Source organism: Misgurnus anguillicaudatus, chromosome 15 (genome assembly GCF_027580225.2).
Source record: "Misgurnus anguillicaudatus chromosome 15, ASM2758022v2, whole genome shotgun sequence".
NCBI classification, from domain to species: Eukaryota; Metazoa; Chordata; class Actinopteri; order Cypriniformes; family Cobitidae; genus Misgurnus; species Misgurnus anguillicaudatus.
The window spans coordinates 6307694-6328013 of NC_073351.2; the positions used below are offsets into that span (position 1 = coordinate 6307694).

Genomic DNA, 20320 nt, shown 5'->3' on the forward strand with positions numbered 1-20320 from the left:
CCTCGTAAACCACATAGACCAACACACACACACACGCACACACACACACACAAACTACTGTATTAACATGTCATTTCCATCACTTCTGAAAAACTCCTCCATGCATCTTTTTTAATGTTGATGTCTCTGTATCAGTGGTGGCTCGTGACTCCTCATCCGAGGGGCACTAATTCAAAATAAGTGTTCGGAGGATAATGTGTGTGGTTCCCTTTTCCAAAATATGCGTCCTGTGTGTCAAAAGATCCTGTGTGCATCACGTGTTTTGTCAAAATAAAGGCATGTTGGACACGCGTCAAAACCGTTTATAGAGATGCAAGACACTCCCTTAACATTAAACTTAGATTATGCATGAGATTATGTGAGCATCTGGCAAATGCAAGCAACTCTTTTATTATAAACCCTTTAGACGCGTCTGCACCAGGCACTTATTTTGGCGGGACACGTGATGCACACACGATCTCTCAAAGCGGAGAACACATATTTTGAAGAAAGGAACCACACACGACGGGCTACATACATGTTGTGACGAACTTCGCATCGAGCGCCCTCAAAAAAGAAGTCACCAGCCCCCACTGCTCTGTATGAACGTTAAATTGTACAGAACCGGGTACAGGGACACAACTACAATAAGTTTTTCCACCATTTCTAACAGCTTTGCGGAACAGGTGACGCATCTGTATCGGTATTGTCTAGTATCTAAAAGCAGTTTTAAAACTTACTTCAGAGGTATTGTTAAGTTACAATAACAATGTTTTTGGATTTGAAAGTATTTATTTCTTGATGAAAGTAACAAAATATATGAGATAAAATGCCAAACAGATAAATACAGAAATATGCATTTTCTGCCATCTTGAATTATTTTCTTTGATTTGAGCCACTACCCTTCACTTCGATTGGCAGTTGCTTTGTCGCATCGCTCAGCATTTGCATAAAATAGCCTCCTTGTTTATTTTGGCCCAACCTCGCTCAGCGCAGGCAAATGGCCACTCCTATTGAAAATGAATGGTAGTGTATTTTATTTTTTGTGATTATTATTGTCACATTGTTGCTGTCTTTTTTGAGTAATGCCATATTTGGCTAGGGAATTTAGTGACTGCAATACTGGAAGATAGCGACTAGGGTCAAGCACGTGTTCCTTTAGTATTATAGAACAATACTGTCATGACTTCTGGGTGATCGGTGGTTGTGTGTGGGTGTGTGTTTGTTTTTTTACCTGTTGGTGACGGTTTCTCATGTGTTCACTAGCCCCGCCCGCTCGTTCGGTAATTGTTCACCGGTGGTGAATGACCAGTGTGGATTATAACATTTTCCGACTACCCCTCTCACCCACCTTCAGTCGAGTGTGCATCATACCCTCTGTCGTCTGGGGTGATTGCACTGTCTGTCATCGGCTGTGTGTGAGGGCTGCTCTCCAGTCAAGATCAGAGCGGATTATTAGTCCTCAGTTCCCGGCTCACTCTCTCCTGCAGTCGTGTGTGCATCATACCCTCTGCAGTGACACCATCCAGAGTGAGTCGGCGGTGGTCGTCGTGTGTGGTCTCCTGAGAACTGACTTTTGCTCTGTCTTTATCTCTCTCCATTTTTCTAAATAAACTTTGTGAACTTGCTATTGAGTCCAAGACTCTGTGTGACAAATACACTGATAGAGGGAAACTCAGCGTGTTTGTTTGTCTCTAATACCTGTTCTCTTATTGCAGGTAAAACCACTACAAAACCTATTATTTATTGCTTTAATGCTTCAGTGACTGTTGTGGGAATTATTATGAGTTTGTTTTTTGCACTTTATAAGTTCAAAAGTAATGTTAAACTGTGTTTGTTAAAAGTAGGTCACGCGTGGTGCACGTGAATCCCCCCCCCATGTAACTTTAGCGCAAGGTTGTCATTCAAATTATTATTTCTAATGATGTGTATATTAAGGTTATGGCAATGCAATGTTTATATGTATTGATCAGTATTTTAAGTTTGTGTTTATACTATTAGTCGATGTGACTGGTGTAAAAGTAATGAACAGTGGTTAATTGTTGTGCACATGGCTGTTTAAGTGATTAACTGAATATCACGCAATGAGATGTAAATGAGACACATATGCATACTATTAATATGCATTATATTGCATTTGTCAATGTATGTGTTTTAATGAGAGAGAATTGTTGCGTTTACTACGTATATGAGTGTTTATGAGAGAAATACTCCATCTGTTTATGTGCATATTCAATGAAGAACAGAGAAAATACTTGCTTGAACTTGTTAATACAAAATCATTTCAGTTCTGAAAACACTATGGCCGGCATAGTACAGGGGTCGGCAACAGGTGGCCGAATTATTTTGGAAGTCGTTTTTTTTTAATAGACAATTTTTATTTCACAACAATGGTTTACAAATAGGGCCCCGTGTATTCTGTATTTTTTTTTCAAATTAAAACTAAAAAGTAGTGATGCTCCGATTGATCAGCCACGAATCACGATCGGCGATATTGGCTAAAAATAGCTTGATCGGTGAACCCCAAAAGCGCCGATCATGTGACGTAAAGTACTCGCGCGAGTTTTTCCACACGTGCACGCTCGGCGCACAGGTAAACAACAACAGAGCGGAGCTTACTGGTGGCAACATGAGTTCTCCCGTCTGGAAGTTTTTTCAAAGTGTCCAAAAAAAAGACGTAAAGTTAGCCGTTTGCAATGAATGTCATGATGAAATCCCTCGAGGTAGAAGCAAGCAACGGCATTTTAATACCACTAACATGATTAGGCATCTTATGCTGCGTTCCGGAGCCTATCCAAACCAGTGGGATGTAGGACTTATCCTACCTCCAACTAGGAAAAGTGCACTGGAATGCCTGTCGAAGTGGAACCTCCTACCGGCGAACTCGGGGGAGTTCGACCTACCCCGACTTCAGAAAAATAAGTCGGAGGACAATGGCGGCGCCCATAGATCGCGTCGCCGTGAGAGGAAATCTTCAAGGAATAGACTATAAATTGTACTTCTCTGCTTGTATGGTTGTTTTAGACACTGTAATTTTATAACAACTTGTTTTTTTTATATTATGCCGTGAAATTATGTCGTTATTATCTGTTATCATGAAAATACGGTAAAAATATACCAAGTTACTTAGCGACATGCAGCGCTTTTATATAATGGCTCCAGAACACTTTGTAAAGATGTTTAACTTGTTGTTTTACTGTAGTGTGAACTGCACAGTTCGGACCGACGTTTAAAAGTTATGTAGTCTGTATGAGCCTTAAGAAGACCGGTCGGTCGTCCATGTTTTCTGTTTACGTTCCACTTCAAAAGTCTGGAACGCTATAAAGTAGGAGCTAGGACACTTCAAGAAGGATGGGTCCCGCGTCCCACTGGTTTGAATGGGCTCTGGAACGCAGCATTAGAACACGCCATACAACTGAATATGCCGAGTATGAGAAACTAAACCAGCCTAAGCCAACAACATCCCTATCCCTCAACCAGACGAGCGATGCATTTAAACGACATAAACCATACAGCAGGGATAGTACGAAGTGGAAAGACGTCACGTTAAAAATTCATTTGCCTCTACGAACAACCTCTATTCGTTGTGGAGGATAAAGGGTTCTGTCGCCTGCTAAGCTGCCTTGATCCTCGATACGACCCCCCAGGCAGGAAATACCTAACTGATGTGTGTCTCCCCACGCTGTACCAAACAGTGAACACAAACATTGACAGGCTTCTGAAGGATAGTGTATATATTAGCTTCACAAGCCATATATGGAGTGCAGACGCCTGTCCAAAGCTTAACAGCACACTTTATTGACTCAAACTTCGAAAGACACAACATTGTGCTACACTGTCAGGATTGCACAGGGTCACTTTCTGCGGAGGCTTTGGTGAACGCATTTAGCTGCATGTTTCAGTCACGGGGAATCCAAAAGAAAAATCCACGCAATTTTAACAGACAATGCCAAAAACATGCAGAAAGCAATGAGAGACGCAGATTTCCCTGGCCTGCCATGTGTGGCACACACTCTCCAGCTTGCTGTGCATGAGGGGGTATTATCCCAGCGAAGTATTTTGGATATCACAGCCTCAGGGAGACGCATCGTTGGGCACTTTAAGCATTCTCCATTGGCATATAGCAGGCTGGAAAATGTTCAAAAGCAACTCGGCCAGCCGATTAAAAAACTCTCGATGTGTGTCCACTCGATGGAACAGTACATTGTACATGTTCCAAAGTCTGTTAGAACAGAAACTGGTGCTTGCAGCCTATGCTGAAGAACACGAATTGCCATGCACGTTCACAATTCACCAGTGGAAATTAATCGAAAATATGGTCTCCATCCTCGTCCCGTTTGAAGAGCTCACGCAACAGATCAGCGCATCAACTGCGTCCGCTGCGGATGTGATTCCGTGTATAAGGGCTCTCATCTGACTCTTGGAGAAAATGGTGGAGTCTGACCATGGTGTGAAAACATCAAAAACAGTACTACTGGAAGCTGTCAGAAGACGATTCGCTGACATTAATACACAGCAGCTATATGCAATTGCGATGATGCTAGATCCAAGATAAGAGAAACTTATTATCTTCCCCTGTCTTTTAATATTTGTCCAACTATATCTTTGTTCAAATTAAATAGATAATTTTCTTATGCCTTATTTGAAGGACGTCTTATGGTAATTTTAAAATATTTTATATTTTTTGTCATAGTTGGAAATGGGCTTCTCTAGTATTATTTAAAGGAATAGTACTCCCAAAAGTGCTATTCCACCATAAAATATAGTTCCTCTTTTAAATCTGCTTAGAAAGCGCTACGTTTTATTTTGTGCCACCATACTTGCTCGTTTAACTACTCGTCTTAAATAGGAAAAACGTTGATGTGTTTGGTCACTTCTAACTTTATCTCTGTTTGGTACCATTGAATGAATGGGGCTAAGCTAAATGCTATCAAAGTGTCACCGCGCGCCACAGCGCTTACATGCACGCACTAAGATGATAGAGGGATGTATCAACAATTCTTAGTTAATGTAATAACATATTTTAATATGGAAAATGGATAGACTATTCATTTTTACTCTTTAAAGCAACACCAAAGAGTTTTTTTTACCTTAAAATAATGTTTCCAAAAAAGTTTCAGTGGTTCATCCACACAAAACAGGGTGAATGGCACTTTCACATTCGCTTTGCAGCCCTCTATCGGCCAAAACCGCACTAAAGAAGTTTCCAACCGTCAGGTAGCGGTCCTGTAGTTCGAGTAAAAACTACGAAAACTTGCTTTACGGCAGACCTACAATCCAATCAGAGCCAGCTATGCTGCAGTATTTACGACAGTGGTAATGAACAATTACGCTTCTAACCTGTAGGGGGAGCAAAGAGCCAGAGTTCTTTAGTGTTGCTTTAATACCTAAGCCAAGAAATAATGGACAGCAGAAAATTCTATTTTTTTAATCTGAAGTTTTTATTAGGCCCTTTAACAAAATCTAAAAAATAACAGATTGTACAACAAGTAAAAGATTGTATTCAACAGGGTTTTATGCAAAGTTTATAGCTCATGGTGACACAACGGGTCTCAGAAATGCATGTATCAAATATGATATGTACGACATTAAGGGTTATTTTTTTGAGACTATGTAATCTGACACAAATGTATGTGTGTGGCCTGCATGGCATGTCACTATTGATTTCACAGTTTTTCATTTTTATATCTATTTCAGATACAAAGACAGATACTTTCCAGAGGATCTCAAACCAACTGTGCGTGATCTGTTTCGGGACGTTGTTACAGCCCATTGCCATACTGAACTGCCAAGTACAAGCAGCGTGGAAGTGCCCGGTTCCGGTGTCAGGTCAACAGAAAAAAGCCCACCAGCTTGCTCTTTACAGGCAATGTTTGCTGAACTAGTGGAGGAGGATACAGGACAAAATGATGAGGAAATCACGGTCGTCTCGCAGATCAACCACTATCTAACAGAGGCTAGATGGTTCCTCAACTACATCAAATGTTCATAATAATAACAAAAAAACACTTGCCATAGCTTTTGTCCTTTGTGGCAGTAGCCAGTTTTAGTGTAACAAGTTTTACATTTTGCTGCCAATTATAAAATGTAATCAGTGTATTAAGAGGCTACCTCCCATTAACCTGATCTGATGTGTGTTAGTCTGCCTGACCCATCTTTGTTTGGAATAAGTTACTCTGTCTTATTTGGGAAAGATGGCCTACAGTAGCCTTAAGTTCTCATTTTTTAAAATAAACACTTGGTGGTTCTTCAAGATCGTGACTGTAGCCTATTAATGTCAAGATTGGATAAAAACTCACTGAAGCAAGGATCCAAATGCAGATAACCCAAATTTTAATTAAGACAAAATAATGGACAGAGAAAACCACTGGGCAAGCCAGGGAGCAAAAACACTGGAAAACACTCGGGGACTCAATCCACTGCTCTGCCGGTCACAACAGTCCAAGAAACAGTCCAAAGCTCTCTGCCGCTGAGAGGAGTCGATGATAAAAGTCACAGAGTGCACTGGAGATCGCGTGTCCAGCTCGATGAAGGGGAACTACCGATTCGAATCGGGGAGATGAGAGTTGACAACCCAGCTATACTGCCGGCTGAAGGCTGGACACCAAACGATCCGTCACAGTACTACTGGACAGCAGGAAATACCAGTACTCTGGACAGCGCACAGCATGTAGTCCGGTAGATACAGCAGAGCGGCGCAGAGAAGCTCACACAGAGCCACGGCCACACACGAGAGACAGCAGGGTAAACGACCGGCAGTGCAGAGAGAGATCTAATAATCCACTGAAGCGGAGAGGAGTGGAGGTGCTGATGTCCTGATGAGAGGTGAAAGATAGAAAGCAGACAGAACAGGCAGAGCAAAAATGACAAAAATACAAAAAGGGTAAAAAAATATATAAATTCAACACAGGCGGCAAACACGACAAGACTGAATAACATAACAATGACGAACTCGCAAGGAGCAACAAAACACAGAGAGCTTAAATACCAAACGAATGGGGAGACAAATGAGAAACAGGTGATGTCGCACTGATGAGATCACTCCGGTGGCAGACGCGCATGTGAGAGCTGTCAAAACACAAAACACACACACAGAACAAAGCAACCGAAACAGAACAATCGAAAAGACCAAAGTCATGACAATTAGTTTTTTCCTCAATACAGTTAATTTAGAGTTAATTTCATTTCTACACTGTGAAAAGAATACTGTGAAAAATACAGTAACTTGCTGGCAGCAGTTAGCAAGTAAGTTGCTGTATTTCATTTCACAGTATTCTTACTATAAATGTAATTGCAGTAAAATTAAAATTACTGTAAACTCTTTTACAGTAATAATCACAGTACTGTATTTCATAACTACTACTATAATAGGGACTACTGCATTTATTTTGTGTACTGTAAAATGAAGACACTGTTTGTCACAAAAATGCTATTTATTTTCTCACTTTAAACTACAAAAATTCATAAATTAAAAATAGCATAGCATACATTTTTTTGTGTTAAATTTTTTCTGTGAACATCTCAAAACTTTTCTGAACATATACATTTTTTTGTAATATGTTAACATTTTTCTGTGAATATTTTATTTAACAGGGCTCAACCCAAATATTTTTTTCTACTGGCCCAGTCGGGCCAGTGGTTCAGGTTTTCACTTGCCCTGCCAAAATTTTCACTGGCCCCACCAAAAAATATTTTGTGTCACATATTTAAAATATTAATTCAAAAGTCAAATATTATTGTACACATTTTATTCATCAGTAGCCTGTCAGGGCTATGGTCTCAGATATTTCAGAAAGAAAACTGCACAAAAGAGAATTCATGAAGGAATCTTGTTGCAAGAACGTAAACTAACCCATTACTTACCATTACTAAAACAGTGTTATTACTGTACATAGAACATTTTATACAGTATTGTTATGGTTTGGACTGCCAAAAGATCAGAAACACTGTCTCTATTCTAGAGCAATACCCTCCAAGCCCTCTGAGAGTGCCACCTTTCAACTATCTTTTTGTCGTCAAAACTGTCCAACTCAACAAAGTTTGTGGAGTGAGTCCACTGAAAGGCTGCTTCTCCAGTCATTTTTAATTCGTTTCATTGAACTGAAGCCTCTTTCACAAGCAGCTGTAGACAGAGGAAGTACAAGTAACAGCTCAGCAATCAGCAAAAGATTTTTGTACTCATTTTGACGATGATCATCCAGGAAGAAATCTCTCCAGGCATCTTTCTGCAGGCCTGGAAGTAAAGATTTGATGAGCACCTTAGCACGTGGCCATTCCTTGTGTCGAGCAGCATCACAGTCACAGCCCATACGATCCAGAACTTGAGCAAAGTGGTTTTTTAGCAACAAGAGCTCTTCATTTCCATAGCTTGCTAATTCTCCTGTATCCTTTGGCCACTCTCTTGGATCCAGGATGCAGCTTGCTGCCTGGAGAACCTTCTCCGACTCAACACATTTAAACCTCCGCTGAAGGCTGGACACAACAGCATTCAGGAGCTCAGTTTTCATTATATGACATAAAAACATTTTCAATACATTTTTTAACGAAATCATATAAAGTATCCTCACCTTCCCTCATTTTTTAAAACTAATCTACCTATTGAATCTCCCTTTGCCATCTTCAGTGAAATTGGAAAGCTGGACTGTCTAGAACTTGCCCTCATCTTTTGCATGGTCAAGGAATACCTCAAGCTTCTCCCCTGGTGTTATCTGCATGCTGACAAGTCTAAGCACTGCTACTTCAAAAGCTTGCAAAGCCTGTGGTAGGGTCAGGCCATCCTCCTGGAGTTTGAGACTTAAACTGCAAAAAGTGACATTGTATACCTAAACTACAGTACTATTTTAACAAACAAATTATAAATTATAACATACCTGCTAAGGGTCTTAAGGATGTCTTACACCAGCACAATGAATGACAGCTGCTCATAATCCTTGAGTAAATAAAGGCATTGTTTGGCTCGACCAATCATGTCAGCACTTGCAGATCTACAGAGGAATGATTTGAAAAACATTTGATAAATTAAAAATTATTTGAAATACCGTTAATTATACTTTTTTATGATTTAAATATGTACAGCATCATACAATAAATACAAAAAGGTAAAAAAAAAAATTTGTTTGCATTGTGTATGTTAATAAGACTTGGCTTGTTGCTACAGTGTTCTCCATGTGTGTCAGCATGACTCTGTAGTTTTTTATCAAAAACTACGTTTACATGCTGTCAATTTTCGGGTTATGGTCGAGTTAAGGTCGGGTTTCGGGTTTCTGAAACATTCGGAATAACCCGTTTACATGCGTGAGCAGAGAGAGTTACCCCTGTATACGTGGAATTGGCAATATCCCGATGTAAACTGTGATTGAAAGGTAAATGCGGTGATTTTGCGTGGCTCACTAGTGCGCTTTGCGGTTTTACTGCCTTCATTTACTAAAATAAAAGTATTATTTAAATCCAGAACAAGCTGCACCGATGTAGAAGCAGGGTAGGCTAAGTTACATGACTTTCCTTTTTTTGATAAAAAGATTAACAAGCTATATACTAGCCTTCTTCAGCTAAATATATTTTTGAAAAAAAAAAATAATTGAAGAACAATTTTCTAACAAGAAGGTTTTTAAGTGCAAATTTACAGAGCATCGGTAAATAGAGAACACAACCACGTCTTAACAAAATTTAAATTAGACAGTATTTATGCACCTATAAATGTACAAAACGAATGCAATAGCTTACAGAAGGCAATGAATATTTATTTATGGCATTTTCAATAATATATAAGTAGATAAATTAACATATATAAAGTATGAAAACGAATAAATCATTATTTTGGCTAAATTAAGCTGGAAAGATCGTTTTTATAATTGTCATCCTTTCAGAACAAGCTTATATGCTATCTATAATAACTTACATTATATCCTGAGTGTTACTTGGCCGAAAATATGTAGAAATACATGCAAGTAAAAAAGTACAGAACACAAATGTTTACCTCACGCGGATAGAACGAAAAGCCGTTAATTAAGCGGACTGAGGACGTGCAGAAACAGTCGAGTCGGCAGATGATCATCAATGTTTAATGTTTCGCGCAGGTACTGTTGATACTTTCATATCTAAATGTCAGGTAAGAGTCAAGTATTCAGTCAGTTAATAATAAAGCCACCGGCGTTATTGCAACATCCTAATCCACAAAGCGGACGTTGCATACAAAGAAAAAACCTAAGGTTTTTATTTTAAGTGGTTTTAATGCTGGTAAGCAATCAGTTATATTATGCCGCTTTGTATTTGGGTGGATCAGTTAAATTAAAGTAATTTTAATCTTAGAAACTGCATCTATGCAGACGACGCTATGCAGTTATTCTGTCATCTTTCACTTTTTTCACACATTCACTGTATTTAACGAAATATGAATAGCATAGTATTACATTTTGAATTCAAATTCACACAAAAAAACAAGTTACTCTCATAACTTTGAACTTTATTATACATGTATGATGTGAAAAACAAGAAGGGCATATATTAATTTAACGTGCAAAGCGCGGTTGTTTCCTCCTCGCTCTAAAAGTGTATAAAAGAAGTTCCTCTACTCAAAAGACCAAGATTCCTTGCGAATAGAACATGCGCAGAACACAAATCAATGTTCCTTTTGATGGGAATATCCCGATGCGCGTTTACATGACCAAAATTTCGGGCTAGAAAAGAGGTAACCCAGGGGTAATATTCGGGATTTTAAAAACAGGAATATTAGCATATTCGTGTTTTTGCCTGTGTTTACATGGACGTGCGCGACCGGGTTATTGCTAATATTCCGGATTTGAACGGGTTATTGGCTGCATGTAAACGCAGTCACTGTGTCAAAAGCTCTCTCCATATGAGGTACCCACCTTGTTCCTCCTAAATTAGTGGGCTTCCATACCTTCTGGTTTAGCATATCCCCCACCTCTTTTAACTCTCTCCAAGCTTTTGGGGAATAATGATACTGCTTATACAGTCCTTTAAGCATATCCATTACCTGCAATGGGTATTTTTGTTAAGTCTGAGACAACTAATAAAAAGAAAGATTAAACAAAATCAGATTAGGTATACTTACTCTCTTCATTTTTTCATGGGCATTGATTGTATCAAGAGCAGCCAACTCTAATCCATGTCCTAAGCAGTGGTTTATAAGGTGTGGAACATCTTGCCTCATCAATGTTGCAACACCTCCATGCTTCCCCACCATAACAGCCGCACCATCTGAGCCAAATCCTACTATCTGTTCCCTCCAATCAAGAAGATCTGCTTTCTGAAGAGCTAAAGCAATACAAAGAGTTAAAAATTTTGCATCATTACAACACAGTTCTTTTGATGTGTTTTTCATTACCATTTTTGATGGCAGTTTAATGTCGAGGTGCAGTAGTATTTGGCAGTTCGTCCACTCCAATGAATATGTTTCTGGGAATACTTTTGTGAAGGATTCTAACATAAACACCCTCCAACTCTCTTCCACTAGAATCTGAAGAAGAATCTGCCAGCACCCTAATGAAGTGGGCTGCCTTAATCTCAGTTAGCATCTCTTCCCAAAGAACCTCAAAGATAGTCTCTGTGAATCTAGAATTATAAATATTTAGAAGAAGTTATAATAGGTCAAAATCATAACGTGATGGAAACAAATAGAAGTATAGAAAATATATAGCACATATTTATATATAGCAGTGGAGCATTTAGCTGACTTATTTCTTTCCCCGCCAGCTGTTTTTTTTTGCTAACCAAAATATATATATATTTTTTCATTCCATCTTCATTTTTATTTATCATGGATAGGTTCCTTTAAAATACCAAATTCTGAGATAACTCCATTTTTGTAAGGACTTTTGTTAGAGATCAGATTAGATCAGTAAAATGGTTCAGTGTTTTATAAATTGGTTAAGAGCGACACCTAGTGGGTTTACCGGAAATATGGATTGTCTTAAAAACTCATATTGGCGGGGAAAGATTTAACTATTAGTAAAGATGTTAAACGAGAGATTTCTTACCTCCGACATGCAACATCTGTGTGGTACCCACATCAACTCCGTTTTTTTTAAGCAAGTCAATACACTTTTCGAATGACACGAATGGCTGTTCATTCTTGACGACGTGATTTGCAGTGTTGACAAGTTTCTCGATGCGCTGGAAATTCTCGTCATTCATACGTCTCACCATTAAGTTCAGTGGACCAGATGAAGGGTTATCAGCAACCCTTTTAGCAACCATGCACCCTATGTGCTGTCGACTTTTTTCGTGAGCTTCAAGGTTTTGTTTGCGGTAGTTGCTGGTGCCAATGAAAAAAGATCCCGACTTGTCTGCTTTACCTGGAAACTGACGACAAACTGTGCAAAACATCACATCGTTTCTTTCGTCGTGTTTTATCCAGGTAAATGCCTGTTTCCAAGATGTTAAAAAGGTTCTTTTACGTTTTGCCTCATAATTAGAATGCGCCGGCGCCTCCGCCATCTTAACTTATTTGTGCTCTACTACTACCAGCTGACGTATTACGCAAAACACGCAACAGTGTCCACAACAACCAATAATGTAAGAGAAAATGTATGACATTGCTAAGAAGTTTACGTTCACGATGCTTAAAATGCGTCTCGATGGTAACGTTTCATAAGAATACATGCAGACAAACGGCTGCAGCCAAAAAATATATTTTTGTGACGGGGGCGGGAGCACTGGCCCGATCGGGCAAGTGACAATACTGTGTACTGGCCCGAGCGTCTCACACACTGGCCCCGGGCAACCGAGCAGTCCTTTATGTCGAGACCTGTTTAATTTCAATTTCTGGACATATAAAACAATCAATATTTATTAAAATGTTTCTGGTAAATTACAAATGCATAAAATTAAATGATTTACATTTACAGCAGGATTTCAAACCTGAATATTGTTTTTCTCCAAGACTTTTTTTTCAGAAATATTATTAAAACTGGACCTGAACTAGTTGACTTCCTGGGCTGGACTCTACCCTGTAGTGAAATAAATTGACTATTAATGTAAGTTTATAAGCAATACAGATGGGTTGATGACATATAACAAAATACATTTAAACAAAAATAAGCACTTTAAGAAGTATTTTACTAAACGGGTAGTTGGTTAAAGAATGAGTACTCAAATATTTGTTCCTATCCCATAGTCAAAACTATATAAAAAACAAATAAGTGCTTACCTCTGGATAAATTCCAATGTAGTGGCTGCCTCTTACATAGTATGACCCAAAAAGGCTGGAGCAGAAGTGAAATCACAACGGTCACTCAATTGGAGAAGAACTCTGCCCTCAATGGAAAGCATCCATTTTTTGCCCCCAGAATGGACTCTCCTAAAAAATATTAAATAAAATTGACATTGCACAGTATTCAATCTGATATGGTTTACTATTTTACATAAGCAAAATTAATTAAAAACACTAGCCCTACATAACTACCTCTTTTTTTCCTAATAGATCAATAACCACTAGAGATTTTTGGAATGTACGTGCAAGATGACATAAAACTTTGTTCACACACAGTGACTCGATACAAATATGCTTTATAGATGAAGTAACCCTTAAAATTGGCATCTATTGTGTATGTCGAGTGCTGGGATCTTACCGAGCATGATGAGCCTTGAGCTGTGTCTGAAACCGTTCCCTCGTTCACTCATTCACTATTCCCTATATGGGGAATGACAGTTGAGTCCACTATATGGGGAAGAAGCAAATGAAAATGAGTGAGCGATTTCGGACACTGACGCAAATGTCATGCGTCAGAGAGCTGTCGCAGAGATTCATCAAAAACACCTGTGTGGCTTTATTGATTGTGCTGTGAAATGGTAAAGTTTACTTTCTTACTGTTTTTCACATTTGTCATGTTTATTGTATTAGTTGATAATAAAGAGAACGAAACAACTGCTTATAATATTTATTTACTGCTGTTTATTTATTATTTAATACAAATGTGTATTAGATTTTAAATAAAAGATAACGCAATTATTTTTCATTTGTTTATTTTCAAAAAGTAGAAAATAACTGACAACAAGAAAATGTTTGGTGTTTACTGTCAGTATCATTCAGCTGATTCAAGTTACGCGTTATTCTCCCACTGCATCATGGGAAATATGAGTGAACGAGTGTACATCGAATGTACCCTCAAAATCAGAGTGCATTGTGGGTAAAAAGTAGTGAATGAATGTAGGGAATGAAGTTGTTCACTCAGGTTTCAGACACCACTACAAAATGGCCGACACCCGATATAGTGCACTATATAGTGGATAGGGAGCGGTTTCAGACACAGCTTTGGAGTGCTTGGCAGGGAAATCTGGGCCTCAGCATCTGTTTAGGTGGAAGTTTCCTGTAACACAAAATAAACAAACAAATAAAAACTATTAGAAATCACAAGTAAAATATTCATAAGAGAAAAAGTGTGTCAATACTGTACAAAAATCACTTCCAAGAGAAAAACAGCTTCTTCCTGTTGCATGGTTTCTGTGCACTTTAACGTGTTTGATATATTAATATATAGTAGTCAACATTTGAAGTGGATCAAAAACATTCATCAAATTTGTCCTAAAACAAGAACGGGTATTGGATATTGGTTTTAAAGGAGCGGTGAATCAAAAACTCAATTTTAACTTGATAATTTGTTATATAAGAGGTCATCATACTTAAATGAACATCCTGCAAGTTTCAGAACTGAAAACGTCCGTGCTACTGAAATATAACCGTCTTTGGCACCAAGCCAGCTAAACACTCCAGTGAAAAATTCGGAAATCTATGACGTCAAAGTAGAATTGAAACACCTCCCCATAACCAAAAGGACAAGTCTACTTTTGTAGCCCCGCCCACAGCTTCGCGTGACACGTGTGTCTCAGTAAGTAAACATGTCTTTAAAAATTGACAAATTTAACCAAAATGACTTTTTAAATACATTTTTTTCTGAGAGACTTTTATTTTGACGCGGTGATCTGTTATGATACCATGGAAACGCATTTTCACAACCGCGTGGGAACAACCATGGGAACAACACAGAAGCTAAATACTTCAATTCGGAGGCTTGGAACTTAACATTAGCAATATGCTTGGATAAAGTTACAGCTCGTGTGGGGAGCGTTTGTTAACGTTGTGGACATGGATTCATTTGTAAAGAAGTCGATGCTGGATTTGCAGAGAGACTCAGAAGCACCACTTATATTGGATCTGACAACAATGACACAGCAGTATAATTCACAGTAAGACATTTTACTTTATTTAAGTTACTGCGTTTCACTATTGCTTTGTTAGAAGAGATCGCTTGATGTGTCCTGTTGTAACATCCGTGTCTAAATACGTTTGTTGACTCTTTTAATTTACTAAAAACATTAAACGATTAATAAAGGTACAACACTTAACAATACGACTGTAATTTAAAGGTAGAAATATACAAAGTTAGTTATAAGGAAGGATTTATCAACCGCAGTTTAGATTCTGATGCCCGTTTACTGTGTTGTATACGGTAATTTAGGCAAGTTGCGTTTGAAAGGTCAAACACTCAACAAAGCTTATTTTTTATCATATAACTGTGGTATTTAACATTACGTGAATGTAAAAGCAACCTCACAAGCACAATAGAAATATACAAAGTTATTGATAAGGATTTATTAGACGCAGTTTAGATTCAGATGCACGCTTACTGTGTTTTATACGGTAATTTAGTCACGTCGAGTTTTGTTTCTACTTTAATATACGTATTGTCATTTATGTGTATCATCTTTAGCACCCAGAATCTTTTGTCTCTCAAACATATTTGTGTTCGGCTGCTATTTTTATCACATTAATGTTTTTAAAACATTTCCCTACATGTAATGACGGGGAATGAAGCGGTCCAATCATAGCAGTGGGTGTTTACGTTCAGGTCTTCAATGCGGCCCGCCCCTTCAAACGAACCATTTCTCAAGACAGCCACTAATCCATGTTACAAAATAGCGTATTACTTATTGCTTTTGATGTTTTTGAATGTAAAAACAACGCGAAATGCATAAGTAGACATCAATCAACGTCATAAAGCAATAAAATCGACCAATTCACGGCCCCTTTAAGAAAACTTTTAGAAAAGGTTTTGATCCACTTCAAATGTTGACTAGTGTATATATAAATCATAGAGAAACAACATTGCTTGCATTTGAAAAGCATCATGCATGCCAGTTCATGTAACTTACCTGGAACGATTGTCGATGGCTCTTGTTTGCAGTCTGAAAGGAAAAAAAGAGGTGAATAAAAGAACGAGCAAGATCTCGAAATATCTTAATACAGTGTGAGAATATTATAATACTATAATATATATACACAATTTCTAAACTATTTTGACAATTCAAAAACTATTTTGAATTCAGCAATGCTACCGTTAGGTACTCTTTAATCAAATAAAAGACGTTAAATGTAATGTCACCAGATAAGACAAATATTTTTACATGCTCCCAAAAGTCGGGTATAACACTTCAAATTGGGCTATTAACAATCTTAACGTAATAGTTTCTGCAGTTTGACCTGCAATCAAGTTCAGAAAAATCGTGAAATTATAAAAAATGTGTGTTACTGTATTTCCTTTCGAATCGGCCCGCTTAACTTTAATGTCCGTTTCCTCAGGCAGCAACGTAAGCGAGCAAGAGAAAAAAAAACGAGAGATTTAAACGAATATCGCGCCAATAAATACAAAAAACACACTTTTTAATTAATTTTGGTTCACAATGCTAACGCTATAATTAAATTAAAGACGTTATAGTTGTAATGTTGCCGGATAAGTCTTACCTCATATCTCCTCACTGCATTTTCTTTCAGCTCGAGAGACCTTGGTCAACCCTGGTTTATTTAAGTTAACTGACCATTAGTTTCGCAAGTCATAAGCATATTAAACAAGTTACTATTAACTAAGAATAACAGTCAACTTTATAATTGTTAATATTCTGAAACAAGACAGTTTTGATGACGTATGCAGCCGAGAAATGCGACCTCCGGAGGCTGCAGCCTTCGCATTGAGACACGGCCAATTATTATTATTAAATTATTATCCTTCTCTAAACTAATGACGTTATAAAATGTTGACAGACTAGAAAATATATCGAAATCATGCAGAAATATATATTTGTGGTAATAAAATTAACAAAATCCACACACGAGACGGGTTTACCCTTACAAAAAAGTGGTAATCCTGTGGTACTGCTTCGGTACAACAGGAAACTACCACACAACAAATGAGTGGATCTAAATATGACAGGAATACCTCAGCACTTTTTGTTGTACTGTATCACACAAATTTACCATTAGATGCCATGTGTGGTATTTCTGTTGTTTTTGTGTGATAAAACCATAGCGTTTGGACAGAGCTAAATATGACAGGAATACCACAGCACTTTTTGTTGTACTGTATCACACGGACTTCCCATTAGATGTCATATGTGTTTTTTTTCTGTTGTTTTTGTGTGATAAAACCATAGCGTTTGGACAGAGCTAAATATGACAGGAATACCACAGCACTTTTTGTTGTACTGTATCACACGAATTTACCATTAGATGTCATATGTGGTTTTTTTTCTGTTGTTTTTGTGTGATAAAACCATAGGGGTTGGACAGAGCTAAATATGACAGGAATACCACAGCACAGTTTCTCAAAATGTTTTTAAATGGTTTTTTCACATTCAAAACATATCAAACCACAATATCAGCCACCTTTTATATTTCCTAAACTTTTTATATTTGGTACAGAAAATAAGTTTTGACCAAACCTTAAATGTCAAAAGTATACATCAATATTTTAGCTCAATAATCTATAAACCACATTGTTACCCAAAAATGTTTCAGTAATAACTCAGCATTCATATCAATCCCTTTATTTATTTGGGCACCCTTTATTGTTTAGGGCTCATTTCTTGCATACTCTAACCCTTTATTTGTAGGGTGTATAATTCAGTCAAACAGTTATCCCTTTATTTATAGGGCTTATCTATCATACTTTATCCTCTATCGGGCTTATTCAAACATTCACCTTACACCCAGTAAGACAGCACTTACGGCCCCCTGTTCAGCCACAATGACAGACCAAGGGAAACGCATGCACCACCCCCACTAGATGCAAAGTTTATAGCACACTCACGCACTCACACACTGCAGCTTGCAAACACACTCAAAATTCAGACACACAGAGTACATATATTTTCATACATAAAACCTTGTATGCCACCTCCATCAACATGGTCGTTAACTAAAACAATAAAATATACCACTTTAAAGCGGTATACTATCAATTTTGATACACGTACAACCACACAAAATTTACCTCTATACCATACACCTCCGACCACAGGTATAGACTTTTATATCATACACTTACACCCACAGATATAGGCAACTCTTACGCGTTCTCTTCAATTAAAATCTGTTTCAAGTCACTGTGAGCATCAACGCCAACTCTTCAGTAAGTAAATACAGATTCATGCATGCATGCCTTAGTTAGATTGTATCCTTGAAATCAAAACCCAGTTCACATATATGATTCTTAAATTTAGAAGAGCTTAAATTTCTCACCACGTTGAGCAAATTCTGGCAAACAACACAAACCTAATTAATAAGCAAAAAGTGCTTACCTTTTAGTATATGGCCATGTTGTTTGTGTTGTCTGTCAGGTTCGCCCATGTGGTGCGACTGTCCAGCTCTTTTCTATCCCGGGTTTCGGCACCAAATGTTGTGGTTTTCCTTTTCCTCAAATAAAACAATCTTCAGTCTTAGGTTTTGATTTCAAAGATGGACTTTATTGTTAGCGAAATAAAGCCGTGAGGAGATCTTGCAAGATCCACTGGCTTCTTCTGGCACCATGGCTGATATATATATACTTTGGGTCCCTCCCCTCATGTTTAAAACAATATAGGATTTGTAATATGAAGAACCACATGACATTCCTCAGACCAGTGTCTCCTTTCCATGACCTATTTGACCCTTGGCTATTCACTATACTAAACCCTTTGTGCCCTTTGACATGAAACATGAATACACACAGCTGGCTCTTAAATACACACAGATGGTTTTTAAACTCCTGATACATATACTGCATAGTTGGATTATAATGGTAAAGTCATGATGCACATATTTGGATTAAAATAAACTACTTCACTTGCTAGGTGTTTGTAACTTGGCAGTAACTTCTAACGCGTTTGTAGCATCACAAGTTTAACAAAGGGTCCCTTGACAGAATCAAATTTGATATGCATCCATATGTCTGCTCTTCATCTCTTCTCTCAGACCAGACGTTAACTTTACAGTTTATGACATACGAAGCAAGCTGATGTTCCGCCGAGTAGATTTTTACCTCTGCCCCCCTGTGTTATATTTTCCACTATGGTGACTCAACGCAAGCCGTTCAGCGTTTGACATCAAAGTACAGCGAGAACCGACTTCTCCATATGCTTTTGATGCGCTCTCGCAGTACTTTTGTCTCGTTTTTATTTGTTGATGAATAAACAATGTAGCGAGTAACGGTAAGTGTAGTGGAGTAAAGAGTACGAATACTCAATCAAAATGTAGTTGAGTAGAGAGTTAAAGTTGCTTATATTTTTGATACTCAGTACAAGTACAAAGTAGCCCAAAAATACTTAAGTACAGTAATGAAGTACATTTACTCAAGTACTTTACACCTCTGGTAATGTTCCATTTGCATAGAATGTGTTGTCTTAACGCCATAATGCACCTTTGCGTAAAGTGGAAAATCGATCCCTGAAGGATCGATCCCAAAAAATGTAGCACCTTCACTCGGGACAGCGCCTTTGTTACGTCAAACTTAGAGGCAGCGTGTTAAGAAGCTTCCTAAGGGACACTTCGGGGAACAACTTAGGAACATAAACAACTTTGGTAAGATATATCTTTTTGAGTCTTCTTACCGCGCTAAGAGTGAGCGTTATCGGGGAAACAGGCCCTGAACTCTTGATGTATAAACTTGAGAGAGAGTTGAGAGTGTCTCATACTGTAGTCCATTAAAATACATTTGGTGAATAAAGCAATGAAAAACCATGGCCATAGCTACCATTGAGGACATAGAGGTCATGCCCTTGGTTTAAGTTTATTTCATTTTGATGTAAAAATAGCCAACGAGACAATTATCTTTGCATCTACGGACCATCATGTGCAGTGATGGAAAAACGGCATTATAAATAAACTGTTTTTCACTGAAGCGAGTAGACTCTCATCAGACAGGCAATGGTTTTATCTTGTGTGTGTTGAGGGGTGGGAGACACATAACTGATGATGATTTGTCTGTGTATGTTGGAGGGGGTGGGACAACCAAACAACCGATGATGATTGGCTGAATTTCCATCGTTAGCCAACCAGAAGCAGGCAGAG

The 20320-nt window shown here is 38.1% G+C and overlaps 1 long non-coding RNA gene across 2 annotated transcripts; it reads right to left on the reverse strand.

Moving 5' to 3' along the window:
* Positions 1-6289: 6289 nt before the first annotated feature.
* Positions 6290-17114, reverse strand: LOC129419638 (uncharacterized). 2 transcript variants are annotated; one of them, XR_012357634.1, is made up of 8 exons: positions 16153-17114; positions 13572-14309; positions 13151-13300; positions 11327-12950; positions 11054-11256; positions 10880-10975; positions 8850-8963; positions 6290-8451 (listed from the first exon to the last, which is right to left on the reverse strand). It is a non-coding gene; the product is annotated as an uncharacterized lncRNA (long non-coding RNA). The 2 variants fall into 2 exon arrangements; XR_012357633.1 differs by having other exon boundaries at positions 10848-10975.
* Between the last annotated feature and the right edge of the window lie 3206 nt (positions 17115-20320).